Source organism: Xenopus laevis, chromosome 5L, assembly GCF_017654675.1.
Source record: "Xenopus laevis strain J_2021 chromosome 5L, Xenopus_laevis_v10.1, whole genome shotgun sequence".
NCBI classification, from domain to species: domain Eukaryota; kingdom Metazoa; phylum Chordata; class Amphibia; order Anura; family Pipidae; genus Xenopus; species Xenopus laevis.
The window spans coordinates 30716183-30729387 of NC_054379.1; positions in this window are offsets into that span (position 1 = coordinate 30716183).

Genomic DNA, 13205 nt, shown 5'->3' on the forward strand with positions numbered 1-13205 from the left:
GTAGGAAAACAATATATTTACTGGTATATAGAGTAGATTGATTAAAAAGGGATCTGACTATAGTCAGTGGGGCTGATTCACTATGGGTCGAATATCGAGGGTTAATTAACCCTCGATATTCGACTAGGAATTGAAATCCTTCGACTTCGAAATCGAAGTCAAAGGATTTAGCGCAAATGCTACGATCGTACGATCGAAGGATTATTCCTTCGATCGAACGATTAAATCCTTCGAAACGAACGATTCGAAGGATTTAAATCCAACGATCGAAGGAATATCCTTCGATCAAAAAAACTTAGGCAAGCCTATGGGGACCTTCCCCATAGGCTAACATTGACTTCGGTAGCTTTTAGCTGCCGAAGTAGGGGGTCGAAGTTTTTTTTAAAGAGACAGTACTTCGACTATCGAATGGTCGAATAGTCGAACGATTTTGACTTCAAATCCTTCGATTCGTAGTCGTAGTCGATGGTCGAAGTAGCCCAAAAAATACTTCGAAATTCGAAGTTTTTTTACTTTGAATCCTTCTCTCGAATTTAGTGAATCGGCCCCAGTGTGTTGAAAATTAATAATAAGAAAAAGATATCCCTTCTTTATCAATTATAACATATTCCCTTCTTTATGTATACAGAAGTCGTTTTTTAGTTACTGTAGCCCTTTGTGAATATGTTATAATTGATAAAGAAGGGATATCTTTTTCTTATTATTAATGAGTAATACAATGTAACAATAACAAAAAATATGTAGTCTTATAGAGGATTTGTTTATAGATGGGGTCAGTGACCCTCATTTAAAAGATGGGAAGAGTCAGTAGAAAAAGGCAAATTATTAAAAAAAAACTATAACAAATAAAGACCAACTGAAAAGTTGCTAAGAATTAGACAATATAAAATGGGCTAAAAGTTGACTCAAGGGTGAATCACTTAAGAAAGTAAAAGAGTTCACAGAATGGAACTTATGTATATGGAAGCACCTATATAGATACAGCACACAAAGGGGCCCATTCACTAAGCTCGAGTGAAGGAATAGAGGAAAAATAGTTTGATTTTCGAATGTTTTTTTTGGCTACTTCGACCATTGAATTGGCTACTTTGACCTTCGACTTCGAATCGAACGATTCGAACTAAAAATCGTTCGACTATTCGATAATCGAAGTACTGTCTCTTTAAGAGTTTCTAAAACCTACCGAGGCCAATGTTAGCCTATGGGGAAGGTCCCCGTAGGCTTTCCAAGTTTTTTCTGATCGAAGGATAATCCTTCGATCGATGGATTAAAATCCTTCGATCGTTCGATCGAACGAATTGCGCAAAATCCTTCGACTTCAATATTCGAAGTTGAAGGATTTTAATTCGCCAGTCGAATATCGAGGGTTAATTAACCCTCGATATTTGACCCGTGATACATCTGCCCCAAAGAGTGCAGTCCGTGGAAGGCAGATGTAAGAGTACCCTACACCAAAAGAGCAGCACCCGCTAAAACAGTTTTTGCTTTCTTGTTTTGTGACAAAAGTCACATGATTTTAAGGATTTGGATTTAGTTCGGCAGGCACAAGGATTCGGCCGGATTCCAAATCCTGCTGGAAAAGGCTGAATACCGTACCTAACCCTGGATGCGTGCATCCCTACTCTGAATTACTCCATTTTATCCAAATAATCCAAATTTTTAAAAATGATTTCCTTTTTCTCTGTAATAATAAAACAGTCCCTTGTACTTGATCCCAACTAAGATATAATTAATTCTTATTGGAAGCAAAACCAGCTTATTGGGTTTATTTAATGTTTGAATGATTTTCTATTAGACCATTAGGGTTGCCACCTTTTCTGGAAAAAAATATCGCCCTTCCTATATATTTATCTTTTTTCCCTATTAATAACATTGGAATCAACCATCATTTTTACCGGCCAGGCTCGTAAAATACCGGCTAGGTGGCAACCCTATAGACCATAGGTATAAAAATACAAATTATGGAAAGATCTGTTATCCGGGGGGGAAAAAACAGGTTCCATACCTGTAATGGCAAAGGGTATATTTATACTGGGTTTTTCACCTTTCTGTGTGTTTATGAATTGCTCCTCCTATGCCAAACCACAGAAATAGGCAGATTTTTTTTATTTTTTTTTATTAAGGAATCTTCTCACATTCCTGTCTCACAGACTTATACATGTATTTGGGTGTGTTTTAGTCTAGATAATGAATCATGTCAGTTGCCTTCAGCTACTGGATGATTCAAGGAGCAGCGGCAATGTTTCACTTTTCAGCTTTGGTTCTAATGAGGCTTCTGCCCCAGCCCTAGAGTTTGGAAACTGCTACTCCATGTTGTAGTCAAGAGATGTAGCACAGGGAATGGCCTGATATTTCTCTATTACTTAATCTTTCTACATCATTCATTTACTCTCCTCTGTAGTGAAGCCTCACACTTCCTTTCAGGAAGCAAATAAATGTCGGTTAGACATTTCCTGCCAGGAAATAAATGCGATGGCAAAATACGCCCCATTGTACTATCTGCAATGAGAATTGAAAAACATTGTAGTCATATATATTTGTCTTTAATGAAAAAGATTGCATTAGCCCTTTATATGAGAAATCATCTGATAGATTTTCAAACATAGTCAGATATATCATCTGAGAGAGAGAAAGAGAGACAAACAGTGTCTTCAATCACACCTTTTATCCACCAAACCGCCCGTATTTAGCAATAGATTTGTCTGACATCCTTATAATACCCAGATAAGTCTTTACCACCATCTGGTGCAGTTTCATCACTATTTAGACATTGTTCTATAAATCCTTGGCCACAACCTTTTTTATTTCATTTCTTAGCTCACCGGCAGTGTTGTCAGGGACAGATTTCACGTCAGGGCGCCCAGAGGTCTGCACAGACAAGATCAAATGAAGGTAGGGTTGCCATCTTTTCTGGAAAAAAATACCAGCCTTCCTATATATTTATCTTTTTTTCCTATTAATAACATTGGGATCAACCATCTTTTTTACTGGCCATGTGGCAACCCTACATGGAGGAGTCAGGAAGCTCATATATATGTGCGCTTAGACCCCAGAGTGCCCCGCTGGGGCTGGGCAGCATTCTGCCACTTTATTTGTGCCGCCTTGGGCCCTGGCCTTTGTGGCCTTGACCACAAATCCAGGCCTGAGTGTTGTAATTACCGTATGTATTGAGAAGGGCTCTTATTCAGTCTGTAGAGTGATTAAACTGACACGCACAAACATAAGAGATTTATTGATACTTAGCACAGTCGCTGAGGGACTCCTCCATAAAATGGCTCAGCAGTAATTCCAACATATAGACACTTCAGTGTGCGGGATCTCCGATTGGCTCTGGACGTCACGTGTCAGAAAATCCGGGTTCCTGGCCATGGAATCACTTCATACTCGATATTACGGATTTCTCAAACACGATTTCCAAAGTTTAAAATATTGTACTTTATTCATTCATTACATATTATCAGCTAAGGTACAGTGCATATGTATCAACACTGACGCGTTTCGTGCCCTTAAAGAGTTACTGACACCTGAAATTAAACTTTTTTTACATCTATTATAATATTGGCTTTGCAAGCTACTTCTAACTTTGCCATAAAGTATTTGCATGATGCTTTTACATTACCTGTTTGATCCCCCATGTTCCTGTATGAGGGGGCTGTCATATTTGTGCAGCAGGAGTCCGTTAGCATTAGAAACTGTAACTAACAGGCTGAGATGGGACAGTCAGGTTGGCAAAGTCAGAGTGTCAGAGAGTCAGGCTTAGGAACTTCAACTAAAAATTATATACAAAAACAAACCTCTCAGCAAAAAATGATCAACATGACCTATAGGTAACATTTAATGTACATTCATATGCTAAAATTCATTTTTTAGTGTCAGTATCACTTTAAGGCACTTCCTCAGAGTGTTGTCCACTCTGAGGAAGTGCCTTAAGGGCACGAAACGCGTCAGTGTTGATACATATGCACTGTACCTTAGCTGATAATATGTAATGAACGAATAAAGTACAATATTTAAACTTTGGAAATCGTGTTTGAGAAATCCATAATATCGATTAATTACAACATAACAGGCACTCTGAAGTCCAGGCAGAAGTCAAAGAGCCTCCCCCCAAATGAAGCTTTATATATGATTCCCCCACACTAGCAGCTAGCATACTATATATGGTAAAAATACATCATTACTGCATAATATGTTATCACTTAGCATACTATATATGGTTAATATACATCATTATTGAGTACATCTTATCAGTTAGCACACTATGGTGAAAATCAAGCATTAAACAGTGTCACATTCCTTGAATTGCTAAAAGCTCTAAATGCCATATTTAAAGGAGAAGGAAACTTTTTTGCAAAAAACTCGTACCCCCCACCCCAGGTAGACCCCCCTCCCTCCAGGCTATCTACCCCCCCCCTGGAAAATTCCCCATACTCCATATTTACCCCTCAGAGCAGATTCTTCCAGCGGAGTTCCATGCATCCATCTTCCACGGCCTCTGTAAACTGGGAGATCGGCAATTTCCGTGTAATTCGGTGCAGTTGTTGCAAACCGGTAAACTGCTCCAACTGCGCATGCGCAGAAATACCGATCCCACAGTCAGCTTACAGAGGACGCGGAAGATGGATGCGTCAAATGTGGGCCGAGGAGTAAGTATGGAGTATGGGGCATTTCCCCGGGGGGGGGGTAGTTAGCCTGGGGGGAGGAGGGAGGGGGGGTCTACCTGGGGTGGGGGGTACAGGGTTTTTTGCAAAAGGGTTTCCTTCTCCTTTAAGGTGTTGCTCTATTCTCTCTATCTTCTGCTCTGTAAATTACTCATTTTCCTTACACCGTACATGGGGTTTTGCCTTATCTAAGAAAAAGAGTCAGCGCCATAGGCACAGGAACAGACAAACAGATATATAAGGTAATATTTCTTTACAAATAGCATCACTTTTTGTGCTCAAAAAGATTGATTAACTCCCCTGCTCAAGTGTTAATCCCTTACTGCTCTCACCACCTCCACCACAGGCAATGTAAAGGAAGAAACTTTCTAACTTTCCTTATATGAACTTTTTAGGTGGGTACTCACAGAGTTTTTCAACATGCATGTATAAATCGCATTGCATATTGCAGCGCCCCTTCTGATATGAGCTTTGCAAAAGGTAATGCCTTTCAGATATGCCAAAGTGCTGATCCAAATGTTCTCCATTATGTCCTGCTCATTGGGCAAATTCCTTGGGTAAATGGAGGACCTGCAGCTAGAATGTGATAGGACAGAGGTGCAATGAAATAACGGTATATGCAGGAATTCCCAGCTCATTTAATGACAAGTAATAGAGAGTAATACGATTTCCCATTTTCTTTAATAATGGATAAAAATATCTAAAAAGCCAGAATGTCTGTGTATTGTTGGGAATGCAATAAGGTTGCCGGACACATACAAAATCACCTTGTGTGGACAGCATGGATAAGGATTGTGAAAACAATTGGATATTGGGACTCTATACATTTTGGGGTATGGCCTAGCAGTACACACTTATGAAGATAGGTGCATGATATCTCTAAGGTCCAGCCTGAGATTCATTGTAGGTCCTGGCATTTTAAATACACATAGGCTCGACCAGCCCAAAAAATAGTGAACGCCTTTGGCATCTTACAGCAGCCCCTATGACATTTGCATACCTCCCAACGGTCACTTTTTTCGAGGGACATTCCCAATTTTGACAGCATAGACCACAGTCCCGGTTTCGTTACAAAAAAAGTTATACATAGATACATACATAATGTCAGATTACACAGAATATCTACTTTTACTTTCCTTATTACACACCCTCACTATCATTTTCATAGTTACTCAGCTCCTTCTCTGACATGCACCGTTAAAGGAACAGTAATACCAAAAAAAAAGTGTTTTAAAGTAATGAAAATATTATGTACTGTTGCCCTGCACTGGTAAGACTGATCTGTTTGCTTCAGAAACACTACTATATAGTAGTTCATATTAACTGCTCAACAGGGACAAAGATAAGAAATGTATCAACTAAGGGGCAGATTTATCAAGAATTTTGAATTTGAAATTCGAATTTGCAAGTTTTTTATGGTCAAAACTGTCAAATTCGACTAGGGAGTAATTCGAATTTGATTCAAGTTTTTAAAAAAAATTCTAATTTTTTTGGCCCTTTAAGAACTCAAATTCTATTTGCCACCTAAAACCTGCCTGAATTGCTGTTTAAATCAGTGGGAGAGGTCCAGGAATCAATTTTGAGTTGCCTGCAGCCTTCCTAACATTCAAGTTTTTTTCGGAGATACAACTCGAATCGAGTTTTTAAAGGGAAACTGTCACCTTACGAAATAATGCCAAATTCATTGTGTTTGTCAGGCAAAATAAACTAAACAATATATAAATGATTTAAATCTTGATTCTTTCAGTCTTGTAATTACAAAATCAGGGCATCCGCCATTTTATGAACACAGGTATTAAGGCAAGTTGGCATCATGACAAAATCTTTTTTTTGCCAGAATAGGGGACTAAATGGATATTTCCATGCACTGGATACACAACTATTTGGTGAGGAGTGAGGGGGAATGTGGGGACAGCAGGGACATTCTAATGCAGAATGGAAAGTGAAAGTAATTACCTGCCCCGCCTTTATGCCATAAGGCAAGGTGGGACAGACAATATATGATTGACAGCTTAGATTGTTAATTACCTTTTATAACAGGTATGAATGTTTTAATTAAAAACGAGGTTTCATGTTTAATTTGAAAAGGGCTTTTATTATACAGCTTTTTATGTCTGGATGACAGGTCCACTTTAAAAGTTTTCAGGTTGATTGCATTCATCCGAGTTAGAAAAATGCAATTTTTTAAAATAGATTTCGAATTTATGGGAGTTTTTAAAAACTCACATGAATTTGAAATTCGACCTTTGATAAATGTGCCCCCCCCATGTATCAATTTAGAACAGTCGGGGGGGGGAGGGGGTCTCCCAGAGCTGCTTCAGAAAGATACAAGGTAAAAAATGAAACTTTAAGCTTCAATATTATAACAGCTAAAAAAAAAATAGAAAGTAATTGAAAAAGAAGTCTTTATTTTTGGTGAACAATTTGAAAACATCTGAACTGGAAAAAAGTGTTAGGAAGGTGAACAACCTCTTTAAGTAAGAATTGTAACCTGTGCTGTGCACTTGCAGATGTATAAAAGACTAATAGTAAGAGGATGGCGAGCCCAGGAGGAAAGCTTTAAAAACAAGAGCGGCTCTGTCTTGGTTTCCACTGTAAAACATGCCCTCACACCAACCAAATTCCTCAACAGCTCAGGAGCTTTATAGAAAAAGACAAGAGGATTTTTGTACTTACTGTTAAATCCTTTTTAATTCAGTCTCCTGGGGGGAGAGGGAAACCTTGGCGTCCGTTTACTGAAGATCTTTAAAATTGTCTATAACTCATTTCTTATTAACACTGCAAATTGTTTTAGCACCAAAATGAATGCAGCTGTCATGTTTTATGAAGTGCAATACACCCAATATGTCTAGCGATAGCTGGTGTTAGTTATGCAAGTGTAAATGTTTACTTGGACCAGCGGTGAGCTTTTTCGCGTAAATTTAGGTCAATTTAGGCCAGCGCTCCGTCGCTGGGTATGTCTGCATGTGCGTCAGTGTGCATGCGCGCGGTGCAACGCTAATGCGCACATGCAAGATTATGATTTTGCCGCGACCCCTGACAAAGAGGGGTCACGCGCCACTGAGAAGCGGACCTGGGCCAACCCAGTCTGACACTGATACAAAGCATTCTGTTGAACAGGTTACCGGATAACGGATCCCATACCTGTACTGCAACAATTAAAGCGGCAATATATCCCCTTTTTCATCATGAGTTCAGTGAATAGAGCTTGTGCTTAAAATAATTTTTGCCTGATAACTCCGGATATGAAATGCAATAAAGGTTTGCATGCATTCATGCAGGTATTTCCTGAAAACTACAATGTTCCTGTCCAGCCTGCTCTAAACCCTGGAAGTGATGCCGAAAAACGACCTCCAGCTGATACTAGCCTTGCCTGTCCCTACCCAAACCCAACCTGGCCTGCCATGCAAGATGAATTATGAACCCGTGCACGTAATGTATGAATTAGAGCACAATGTGAGTTGGACAGTCAATAGAGGGGCTAGGATCAGACCCGGACTGGCAATCTGTGTGTTCTGGCAAATGCCAGAGGGGCTGCAATGAATTACCATAGACAGTCATTATTTATTGGGCTGGTGGAGGGCTGTTTTTGTTTGGGCCTTTGTGTGAACCTATTTGTACCTCAAACTCTAGGCCCTATTTTGATCCTTAGTCCAGACCTGGCTGGAATGGATGAGGCATTGTTGGTGGGGGCTGGGCCAAAGGGAGAACACAGTTTACCACCAAAGACCTAATGGCAGGGGCGGAACTATGGGTAGGCAGAAGAGGCAGCTGCCTAGGGCGCAACAATTGAGGGGCACTGGGCAGCTACATCTTTTGTTTACTCCTAGACCAGCCATCTAGCTTGCGCGCTCCCCAGCTACCTCTTTTGCTTATTCCTAGACTGGCCATCCCCCTTGTGCGATCCCTACCAAGCACTTACGCACACAACTTTGATGCGCACGCGCGTGCATGAAGTCATGACGTGTGTGCGTCGCCATCTCGTGTGCGCACAAGCGACAGGTGAAAGAGGGGGGCGAGCTGGCCTGCTGGGTTGCCTAGGGCGCCCGCCTCTGCCTAATGGAGTCACACTTTACCATCCTGAACCTGCCCAACGCATGGGTTGTGGGTAGGGTTGCCACCTGGCTGGTATTTTACCGGCCTGGGTGGTAAAAATGATGGTTGATCCCAATGTTATTAATAGGGATAAAAGATAAATATATAGGGAGGCCGGTATTTTTTTTACAGAAAAGGTGGCAACCCTTGTTGTGGGGTGGGCAGTGACACTGAAATTACTACTACCCTTGCTGGTGGGGGATAGGCCAAAGGGAAAACAGGGTCCACCACCCACCAAAGACCCAATCGAGGCACAAATTATTGCCCTGAACCTGCCCGACACATGGTTTCGGGTTGGGCAGTGCAACACTGAAATTACTACTACTCTGGCTGTGATTCCAGGGTTTGCATTGTAGGTTGAGATAATCTCTGATTCAAAATTGTGGCCAAAATCGTGAACCTAAGCTTCAGTCTGTCGTTCATTTACCTAAAAATCACACTTCTGCACATCTGACCAGTGATACCCAGACATTTCATAGAGTTGGAGATCTACAACATAACTCGGGGGTTGATGACTTTGGTTATACTGTCTGTTCAGGGTCGGGCTGCCGTCCAGGGCCCCCCTATTGTCTATGCTATTATATTGTCTATGTTACTCACAAAATGTTTTAATCTTGTTTTTTTTCCTTAAGGGCTCTTTCTCATGAGCGTTTTTACCTGCGCTCCCCTGCATTCCATTTTTCGTCGTTCAGCCGCAGGGGAGCGCAGGAATAGACGCATTTAATTTTTTCAAATGGGGCTGTACTCACACAGGCGCATGTAGGCGCCGAACGCAGGTTGAGACGCAACATGCTGCATTTTTCCTGCGTTCGTCGCCTACATGCGCCTGTGTGAGTACAGCCCCATTTGAAAAAATGAAATGCGTCTATTCCTGCGCTCCCCTGCGGCTGAACGCCGAAAAACGGAACGCAGGGCAGCGCAGGTAAAAATGCTCATGAGTAAGAGCCCTTAAGGTTATTAACTGATCTACAATGAATACTGAGTGCTGGTTGCGTAATGTGCACAAAGGTATGAGTCTCAGGATTGGACTGGGTACCCAGTTCAATATAAATCATGACAGCGTCTCAGGTAATATAAGATCAGTATTTATTACTGTTATATTCACTTTTTCTATCACTAGGGGTTAATTGATGGACAAATTTGATTAACCAATGGAATTACTGAAGGGAGGAGAATGGTGTTACTTTCTCTTGAGACTATATATGTCTCAAGAGAAAGTAATCACATTAGGCTTGATAAAGGGTCCGGTCGGGCCCGAAACGTTGCCCTTTGTGTGTTTATATATGGGCTAATAAATCACTGAAGATTTTTGCAACACTACCAGAGTGCTACTGGATTTTTTTCACTGGATGCAAAAAATTGACCCAGCTAGCAGGCAAGGGTCTTTCAGTCTAGCACCTGGACCTGCATAGGTGGATACAAGAGGGTAGAGCACTCCTAACTATTGCTATCCAGGGCCCCCCCCTCCAGTGATGCCCATGAGGGTCGGGGTCCACCAAGTTATACCTGGTGTCCCACCGGGCCAGTCCGACACTGTGGGGCTGATTCACTAAGGGTCGAATATCGAGGGTTAATTAACCCTCGATATTCGACTGGGAATTGAAATCCTTCGACTTCGAATATCGAAGTCGAAGGATTTAGCGCAGATAGTTAGATCGAAGGATCGAAGGATAATTCCTTCGATCGAACGATTAAATCCTTCGAATCGAACGATTCGAAGGATTTAAATCCAACGATCGAAGGAATATCCTTCGATCAAAAAAAGTTAGGCAAGCCTATGGGGACCTTCCCCATAGGCTAACATTTACTTCGGTAGCTTTTAGATGGCGAACTAGGGGGTCAAAGTTTTTTTTAAAGAGACAGTACTTCGACTATCGAATTGTCGAATAGTCGAACGATTTTTACTTCGAATCTTTCGATTCAAAGTCGTAGTTGAAGGTCGTAGTAGCCCATTCTATGGTCGAAGTAGCCCAAAAAAACCTTCGAAATTCGAAGTTTTTTCACTTCGAATCCTTCACTCGAAGTTAGTGGATCGGCCCCTGTGTCTGTTTGCATGGAAATGCTGGGCATAGGCCTGCCTACCTATCTGACCAATAACATTGCAGCATTCCATAGTATCGGAGAGCTACTCAGCAGCACATTTAGGGAAAAAACAAAACATGCACCACAGCTTTGGTGTGTATAGGAAAACATAGCACAGCTTCAGTATCAACAGAATTCTATAGAATTCACTAATAAAAACCTTGTTCTCCATGTTATTGAAGAAACAGGTTCTTTACAGGTTCTGCCACAAATATATTATTGCTCCCATAAGAAACCACTGGGAACATTGTTAAGGCTTACCCTGTTACAGGGCAACCCTTTTGAAATAAAAAAAAATAACAAAAGTGGTATTAAGGCTTCCCCATAAATTCACAGAACATAATGTTTTCTTTCAACTGGACAATTAATCACAGATGCTGGAAATCAAAATCTGATTGTCAAAAGTAAAAGAGCGAAAGCTTCCCAGTGAGAGAAACTTACATCCCAAATATTAGGTACTCAAAGGCAATTCAATTAGGTCTGGCACTCCATTATGGAAAGAAACTCACCATATAATTAACTTATACAACTAGAACTGACCGTGAAAAAATGGACTGCTGCTGTTGTAGCTCTGTAGAATACAATGGCTGTAGTTCTTACACTGGTATTATAACATAAACCTGTCTCATAAAACAGGGCAGTTTTTGCCAAGACTTCGATCAGATACAAACTTAAAGGGGCCAATTTACTAACAGTCGGATTTCATTTCATTAATCTCTAAAAATTCGAGGTTTTTCTGTATTTTAAATTCAAGATTTATTAAGTGTGAAAACCATAAAAACCTCTAATACAAAAATTTGCCAGGTGCAAGCTGTCAAGGTCCTATAGAAGTCAATGGGAGCTTTCGATCAATTAGGGATTTTTCGAAATTTTTTCAATAGTAATTGTGTGAAGAACTAAAACATTTTTAGAGGTTTACGAGGTTTTTGTATTTTTTTTGTCTTGTTCATAATGATGGTTCATAAATTGCCCCATTGCAAAAATACAAAGGTCAATTTCAAAGAAAGTGGAGTGGCCCTATGAAAAATTATTAGATATTTTTATATTAAGGTGGCCATAGACACACAGATCCTATCGTACGAATCGAGGATTCATACGATTTTCGGATCGTGTGTGGCGCGTGCCAACATCTTTCATCCGGCGGAGATCAGTCGTTTGGTCGATTGGTCAGGTTTGATTTTGACCCGACCGATCCGTTGCCAAACGAGCGGATCTTTGCGACTATGGCCACCTTTAGATAAAGTATATTTATTTTTTATATGATTTTATTGTTTCAATATATATGTGGAAAGAATTACCAGCATTTTCCGTGTAGTCTTTCCTTGGATTTCATGCATTTATCCTTGAGTACATGTACACCTGTTGCACGGCCCTAGGGCTCATTCTCATTTGCACTTTATTTTGAAGCTTTGGCTAACATTTTGTCACTGAGCAGGATCTTAGCAGATACCACAGACCCTCAAGCCAGGGTGTAGCTCTGAAAAAAACTCCTAACTAGATGCTTTAATGTTATTCCAATTACACATCAATACCAACCTGTCTAGGGGCTATTTACCTAGATTCTTCCATATAAAAAACCCCTTACCCACCCAGTTTGTACCTTCATTGTATTCATTTCAGTTAATAACCCATATAACTTTATTAAAGGGAAAATAAACTCTGAGTATGTGACTGGGAAGTCTATTTATTAATATGCCTGGGGCCATTGTACTGCTTGCTCAGATGAGATAAAACAAAGTATCCTCCTTGTTTAATCATGGAACAATACAACCCAGAGCTAAATGGGCGCCACTAATTTTGAACATAGGACTGTCCTTGTTTAGTTCAAAATAAAAATATAAAAGCCAGTGGTTTTACAGCTCAATAGGACAAGTGTAATGCTCCTTTCAAGACTGGATGCATGCAATAATTTCATGTATAAATGAAATGTTGTATATAATAACCTCCCTATTCCATGATAAATGATACAGTAGTTATGCAAAGAGGCATTTAGCAACAGCACAGACATGCGACAAAGCACCAATAAAGAATTTCTGGTAATTCTGCGTCACAGTTAGGTGTCCTTCATTTTCTATATTAATACCGAAGCATGCTTAATTTGGAAAAAAAGTTTGTAGTGTGTTTCAATGGTACCTTCATTTTTTTTATTTTTTTTTATAGTTTTTGAATTATTTGCTTTCTTCTGACTCTTTCCAGCTTTCAAATGGGGGTCACTGACCCCATCTAACAAACAAATTTTCTGTAAGGCTACACATATATTGTTATTGTTGCTTTTTATTCAGGCCTCTCCTATTCATATTCCAGTCTCTTATACAAAGCAATGCATGGTTGCTAGGGGAATTTAGACCCTAGCAACCAGACTGCTGA